At 39.6% G+C, this 8,440-nt stretch overlaps 1 pseudogene; it reads right to left on the reverse strand.

Moving 5' to 3' along the window:
• Positions 1-204: 204 nt before the first annotated feature.
• LOC138163033 (myosin light polypeptide 6-like) lies at positions 205-681 on the reverse strand (annotated as a pseudogene).
• Positions 682-8,440: the final 7,759 nt, after the last annotated feature.

Consider the following 8,440-nt stretch of genomic DNA (forward strand, 5'->3'; position numbering starts at 1 on the left):
CTTTCTTTCTTTCTTTCTTTCTTTCTTTCTTTCTTTCTTTCTTTCTTTTTAGGAGCAGACAGTGAGTTTATTTAGGGAAAGCAGAGAGCAAATAGGCCAAAGAGGACATCTGGTGGGTGTTGGAAATAAGGATGCTGGTAACCCTGAAAATGTAGTTACTTGCTTCAGGGACAAGAGGATGATTTTCACTGCTAACTGAGAAAGTTAGCAGGTTCTTTGTGGAAAGGGGAGTTTTCTCAGCCATTCAGCACCATCTTTCAGCACCATCAGCACCATTCAGCCTAATTCTTCATAGCTGATACAACCATTGCTGTCCTCAGGCCCTGCCCCCAACACTTCTGCTTCTTCCTCTGTCATCTTCTCACCCAGCCTTTATTACTGTGCCATTCCCTTCCTTATCAAACACCCAAAGCCCATCTACATACCAGGTGTCCTGGTTCTTATTTTTGCTACAGTCTGCAGCATTGGCAGAAAGTGTTCAAAGTCTAGCACCTTCACATTCATCTCATCACTCTTGGGATTCCCTAAGACCTTAAGCACCTCAGCTTTGGTAGGGTTCTGGCCCAGGGCTCACATCATGTCCTCACACTGGCTATATAAGATCTTGTCATCCCCTGTTTGATCAAACAGATGGAAGGCCTCCTTGAAATCTGCTGTCTAATCCTACATGAAGTCACACATCTTAGCCATGCAGCTCATTCGTACTGCTGCTGCTGTATCTGCACATGGTTTTCTTAAGGAGTTTATCTGAGAAAGTAGGAAGAGATATGGTCTGATTAAATGATTGTTTTTTAGGATGAGCAAGAAATGGGCATATTTGTAGGCAACAGGAAAGGAGCTAGTATATACAGAGACACTGAGGATTAGAGAGAAAAAGGGGAAATGGTGAAAGGCAAATGACTAGAGAAAATGGGAGGAATTGAGATCAAGATTGCATATAGAAGGATCGACCTTGGCAAGGAAAATAGGCCATCTGTTTATGTGAGTGAAAAGTGAAGGAGGAGATAGTGGCGGAAAAAATCTGGGTAGTGTGATATGAGGAGGATAGAAGAGAGACTTCTTGGAGAATATTGAGTTTGCAGTCCACTAAGACCCTCAGATCTTTTTCACATAACTTGTTGTCTATTCACATCTCCCACATCCTATACTTATAAAATTGATTCTTTAAAACCAAGTAGAAACCTAACATCTATGTCAGTTAAATTTTGTTACTCACTCTGGCCTACCATTCTAATCTGCTTTGGTCTTTTTGGATCTTGTCTCTGTCATCAAACATGCTACCTGTTCCTTCTAGATTCATGTCATTTACATATTCATCAATTAGGTCATCAATTCCTTCATGCATATCTTAGATTTAAAATGTTGACTAGTACAGAGCCAAGGACAGATCATTAGATCTACCTCCAAGGTCACATCAAGGCATTACTGGCTACTCTTTGTGTCTAGTCATTCAGTCAGTTCTAACTTCACCCAACTGTACTATCATCTAGCCTCTCCATCTTTCTCACAAGTACAGCATGAAAGGCTTTGTAAAAATTCTTTGTTCCTACTGAGCCTCAGTTTCCATATCTATAAATGGACATAGCAATATTGGCACTAACAAACCAACAGGTTTGTTGTAAGGAAATCACTGTATAAACCTTAAAGCACTAGTGATTAGATGTTAGAAGTCATATTCTAGTGACAAAGAATTGGAAATTGAGGGAATGCCCATCAGTTTGGGAATGGCTGAACAATTTGTGGTATATGAATGCAATGGAAAACTATTATGCTATAAGAAAAAATGAGCAGGTAGATTTCAGAAAAACCTGAAAGGACTTACATGAACTGTTGCTGAGTGAGCAGAACCAGGAGAACATTGTACACAGTAACAGCAACATTGCACAATGATAATATGTGATTAACTTAGCCCTTCTCAGCAATACAATGATCCAAGACAATTCCAAAAGACTCATGATGGAAAATGCTGTCTATATCCAAAGAAAGAACTATAGAGTCAGAATGCAGATCGAAGCTTACTATTTATTTTCACTTTTTTTTTTTTGGTGGCTTTTACCTTTTGTTCTGTTTCTTCTTTTACAACATTAAAACTGTGGAAATACCTGATTGCACATATATAACTTATGTAAGATTGCTTAACATCTTGGAGAAGTGGGATGGGGGAGAGAAAAAATTTGAAACTCAAAATCTTATAAAAAATGAATGTTGTAAGCTATCTTTACGTATCATTGGAAAAAATAGAATACTATTTACAAAAAAAGAAAGAAAAGAAAAGAAATCAGACTCAAGCCCACTACTCAAAACACAGGCAGGTAGGGGGAGCAGTGGATAGAGTTCTGGACCTAGTTTCAGGAAGACCAGAGTTCAAATTCTGCCTCAGACACTTACTTGCTATGTGGTCGTGGATAAGTCATTTAATCTCTTTCAGCCTCAATTTCCTCATCTGAAAAGTAGGGACAATAATAATAGTTACCTCTCAGGGTTGTCGTGAGGACATAATGAGAATATTTGTAAAGTGTTTTGTAGCCTAAAAGTCTCTGTCAGAATTCTTTTGAGTAGGGCACAGCGTTCCAGAAGAGAAGAAAAGGCCAATAAAGAAATTAACATATTATGGAGTATGGCCTTGAGTATTGTTCTGGGCCTTCCTTGCCATTAATTGATAAAACCTTAAAAATATTTTTCCATACTAGGTAGAAGCATCCTAATTAATGCCCAATTATGGATGATTGAATCATGACTATCTAGACATCTGAGCCCCACCCTTGGATTTGACCTTTTAAAAGATGAGCAAACACAAGAGGCTGAAATTGGGCTAACAAAGAGAATGCCCTTGAGAGAGGGATTTCAGGCAAAGATCACTTCTCTGGAAGAGAAACCTGAGCATTTGCAAGACGCCTTGGCCTTAAAGTAAGAGAGAACCATGTGGTTTGGGAGATGGCAGCTGTCAAAGGGAGCAACAGAGTCATGAATAGCTATTGAGTCAAGATCCCAGAGTGTGAGGATTTGACAGCAATAAGAACAGATGAGTTCCTGGAAAAGTAGAGGCATTTGAGGGCAAGTGTTCCAAAAGAGTAAGTCCATCCTGGACTAAAGCTCCTGGAAAAAGGAAGAAGAATCCCTTGAAAGTTCCCAGACCAAGTAGAGGATCTGCCAGAACCAAATAGGAGCCAGAGCCAAGGGGCAGCAGTGGATGGAACCATATTGCAAAAAAGCAAAACACCAGTACTGTGATGTAGTACTGTATATGTTTGGGGGGAGGGGGAAGGGATCATTGCTTTATCCACTCCAGCTGATCTCCTCTTTGGGTGTATGGACGATCAGATTAGTTCTAAAAGGCTGGGTGACTGGACAGATAAGTGGTACAATCCTCAGACACTTACTATCTGTGTGATCCTGGGCAAGTCACTTTACTTTTGTTTGTTTTAATTTTCTCAACTATAAAATGGGGTTCATAATAGCACTTACCTCTCAGGATTGTTGTGAGGCTCAAAAGGAATAATATTTGCAAGGACTTATTTGCCAGAGCCTGGCACATAGTAGGTACTATATAAATGCTTATTTCATTCATTTCCTTGTATATGTCCTTGGGAAAATGGGGATCATTATAGTGAGAAGGATCAACTATCTCATGACCCTGAGGATTTGCCTCTCATAAGGGCACCTAAGCCCTTGGGGAAGTGTTATTAGTCCAGAGGATTATAGAAGTCCCAGGGGATGGTGAGAACTCACTGGAAGGAACATTGTCTTGATTGTTTATGGTCTGTGGTATGAGCTGACTGTTTTCTATTTTTTTTCTGGTTATATAAAACCTGTCCTAAATTACATATGTTGTAAGCCTGCGTGCTTTCATGAATGTTGTGGGCCCTTTCATCATTTTCCTTAGAGACCTATACATGAGTTAAATCCCCTGATGTTCCCATGAGAAATCCCAGACAGGGGCACAAACCAAAGAGAATGATTTGTGAGATACTCACAATGATGAACCCAAATTACGTAAAAATGCACTTGTGGTTTGGATCTATGGTTTACCCATATATTGTTCCTTATATATGGTTCCTTATTTCTCATGCCAATAAGGAAACTAACATAGAGTTTTCTTATCACTTTCAGTCATTATGTAAAGCATCAGTACTTCCCAAGGAGAACAGAAGATTTCAAAAAAAACGAGGAATTTCAGAAGTTATCATCTCTAAGCCTGTTGTTTTTTATAGTTGAGAAAACTAAGAGCCAGACAAATAAGATAAAATTGTTTGAGGTTACATAATAAGTCGACCTATCCCTTGGTATAGGGATACATGCATCATAAACCTTTGCTTAAACAGTCAATAGTAAATTTGTACCTATTTTTCATCATATGGTTTACGTGGTGTCCTTATAGTCAAACTACTCAACATATTGGGCATCACACATACACCCGAAAGGATACAGAAAGGCATGATGTTGTGAAGATTTTGGAATTCAAAGGCAGCTACAGGTGGTTTGGAAAGTTCAAGAACCAGTGAGTCTCTCTTTTCATAGCCAGATGATGTCAGGCAAATATGGTTTAGTAGTCACTGAGTCTACAGGCCACACCCAAGGAATGGCAAATCTCCAGAAACCAAACTAACTGCTCCCAAATCACATGAAGAAGCTAACGATCCTGTGGAGATCAATAAGTGAGACAGTTCTTCTATTCTGTCATCTTTGACTCCCTACCTCCCATCACTAAATTTTTCTCCCTTTGATAAGTGCTATCAGCTAACACTTATAACAGTTACATTAGTTATATATGATAGCACTATCAGCTAATAGTTACATTAGCTAACAATTACATATTTGAGTATATTTGGTCAAGAAAGAATGACTTGTTTGGGTGGTCCAGGAACATCTCATGTTTTTTTCCAATTAAAATAAACAGACTTTGGGGCGGCCAGGTAGCACAGCAAGTAAGAGCACCAGCACCAGTGTCAGGATGACCTGGGATCGAATCCAGGCTCAGACACTTAGCATCCACCCAGAAACACCTGGCCGTGTAACCTTGAGCAAGTTACTTAACCCCAATTGCTTAGGGGTGGCCAGGTGGCTCAGCAAGTAAGAGCACACAGCTCCCAGAGTTGGGAGACCTGGGATCAAATCCGGGCTCAGATACTTAGCACCACACCCAGAAATAACTGGCCATGTAACCTTGAGCAAGTCACTTAACCCCGGTTGCTTAAAAAAATAAATAAATAAAGTAAACAGACTTCAGGTTATCATTATGTTTGGTAGTTTGTTTTTTTTTTTGCCTTACCAACAGTTTTGCTTGATAGATTTTATCCGCATAGTGAAAGATGCTTAATTAGGTCCATTAACCTTATGCCTTAAATAAGGGTTCTTAACCTTTTTCATGTCATGGACCCTTTTGTTAATCTGGTGAAGCTTACAGATCCCTTCTCAGAATAATGGGTTTTTAAAAAATTAATTAATTAAAAAATTTCCCCAGCTTATTAAATGATTTATTTTTAGTTTTCAACATTCACTTCCATAAATTTTACATTTTCTACTCCTCCTTTCCCCTCCTTCCCCCAAACAGCTTGCAATCTGATATAGGCTGTACACATTCCTCCTGATCTGTACACACACACACACACACACACACACACACACACACACCAAGATAAAGGAAATTAGGTCATGTACATATTACCCTATAAAATGCTTACAAACTTTCTCTTAATATTGTTTTTCTAGAATATTACTACTAATTGAAATCAAGGTCATGAATTGGACAGATAGCATTGCCTAGCTGAGAGAGAACTGACCTTGGAGCCAGGAGGATCTGGGCTCTAGGCCTGCACATCCTGGTTAGATGACCCTGGACAAGCCCCATACCTCTTAGCTAATGTTTATATGGTATTTTAAGGTTTGCAGAGATCTTTATGAATATTATCCCAACTTATCCTCACAACAACCCCAGTATATAGATGTTATTACTATCCCCATTTTACAGATGTGGAAACTGAGGCAGACAGAGGTGAAGTGACTTGCCCAGAGTCAAACACCAACATTAAGTGTCCGAGGTTGGATTTGAACTAGTGCCTTTCTAACTCTAGGTCCAACGCTCCATCCATGGTACCACCTAGCTGCCCCTACCACAAAAGTCAGAATTAAAATACAGAAGACTCATAAGTGTGTATTAATAAACATTTAAAACATAAAGCCAGGGCCTGACCAGCCGCTGGCCAGAGAGACTCCAGCTCAGCAGCAGCTGTGGCCATTTCCAGATTTATCAACACATAGACACAAAGGACAAAGTGAGAGTTCAGTACAATCTGGACTTTGGGACCAGTAAGTGGGAGTGTGTAGCTTTTACCGCCGGGGCGAGAAGCCTCTGAGACGCCAGCACAGCCAGCCAGTGCCACATGGCGGCTTCAGCTCCTGGACTGCAGAGTGTAGGGGGACCAAGCACCAGCCTGAGGGGTAATCGCTCTTGCTTTAACCTGCTTGGATCTGGATTGCAGTCTAGGGTTGAGGTTCTGGGGTGTATGTCCAGCTTGCCAGAGCATGTGGAGACCTCAGAGAGGGCACCCATCTAATACCTCCGGCAGCTGAGAAAACCCCAGCGTTTGGGACGAAAGTTCCTCTGTCTGGTGGCAGAGTCTTACTATGGCAAAAAGCCCAAAAGTCAAGTAATTGAGTGGCAAAATGAGCAGGTAAAGGAAACAAAGCAGACAGAAGATTACAACAATACACTCCTATTTTGGGGACAAAAAGGAGCAAAGCATGGAACAGGAGGAAAACAGTGAATTCAGAACTCCTACACCAAAAGCTTCAAAGGAAAATACAAGCTGGTTACAGGCCATAGAGGACCTTAAGAAAGATTTTGAAAACCAAATAAGAGAAGTGGAGGAAAAATTGGGAAGAGAAATGAGAACAATACAAGAAAATTATGAAATGAGAGTCAACAGCCTGACTGAGGAAAATAATACCTAAAAAACAGACTCAAATGGCAAAGGAGGCCCAAAAAAGCAATGAGGAGAAGAATGCCTTAGAAAGTCGAATTTGCCAGATGGAAAAAGAATCTCAAAAACTCAATGGGAAGAATCATTGCTTTAGAATTAGATTGGAGCAAATGGAAGCTAATGACTTGATGAGAAATCAAGATGCTGTTAAACAGATCCAAACAAATGAAAGAATAGAAGGCAATGTGAAATATCTCATGGGAAAAATCACTGACCTGGAAAATAGATCCAGGAGACATAATTTAAAAATTATTGGACTGCCTGAAAGCCATGACCAAAGTAAGAACCTAGAAATCATCCTCCAGGAAGTTCTCAAAGAAAACTGCCCTGATGTTTTAGTACCAGAGGGCAAAATAGAGGTTGAAAGAATCCACCGATCACCTCCTGAAAAAGATCACAAAAAGAAATCTCCTAGGAATATTATAGCCAGGTTTCTGGAATTCCCAGATTAAGGAGAGAATATTACAAGCAACCAGGAAGAAACAATTTGAATATTGTGGAAACACAATCAGGATAACCCAGGATCTGGCAGCTTCTACATTGAGGGATCGAAGGGCTTGGAATATGATAGTCCAGAGGTCAAAGGAGCTGGGATTAAAACCAAGAGTTATCTACCCAGAAAAACTGAGTATCATGTTTCAGGGGAAAATATGGTCATTCAGTGGAATAGAGGACTTTTAAGCATTCTTGCTGAAAAAACCAGAGTTGAATAGAAAATTTGACATTCAAATACAAGAAGCAAGAGAAGCATGAGAAGGGAAACAGGGAAAAGGAATCATAAGGAACTTATCAAAGTTGAACTATTAACATTCCTCATGGAAAAACAATAATTGTAACTTATGAAACTTTTCTCAGTAGTTGAAGGGATTAGAAATATATATATATATATATATATATATATATATATATATATATATATATTTGTCTATATATGAGGGTATATGGGCATGTGAATACATATGAATGTGTGTATATATGTTTACAGGTATACATAGAGGGCACAGGACCAATTTAACAGGAAGGAATGATACTTAAAAGGTGAAATTAAGAGGTGAGAGGAATATAATGACAGGAGATGGGGAGAGACAGAATGGGGTAAACTATCTCATACAGAAGAGGCAAGGAAAAATGATTACAATTGAGGGGAAGAATAGGAAGGCAAAAGAGAATGGGTCAACCTTATTCCCATTGAATTTGGCTTGAGGAGGGAGTGAAAAACACACTAAATAGGGTATCTATCCCTCCAGGAGAATAGAGGGGGGAAGGGGATGAGAGGGGGGATGATAGAAGGGAGGGTAGGCTGGGAGGGAGGGAAGTTGGAAGCACTCACTTTTGAAAATAGACAGAATCAAAGTAGAGAATAGAACAAGTGGGAGGTGGGATAGGAGGGAGGGAATTATAGTCAATCTTTTACAATATATCTATTATGTTATTGTTTTGCATTAGCCACACATGTACAA

The sequence above is a fragment of the Petaurus breviceps genome, unplaced genomic scaffold (genome assembly GCF_028583685.1).
Source record: "Petaurus breviceps papuanus isolate PSGF00001 unplaced genomic scaffold, PetGlider_PUasm1.0 187, whole genome shotgun sequence".
NCBI classification, from domain to species: Eukaryota; Metazoa; Chordata; class Mammalia; order Diprotodontia; family Petauridae; genus Petaurus; species Petaurus breviceps.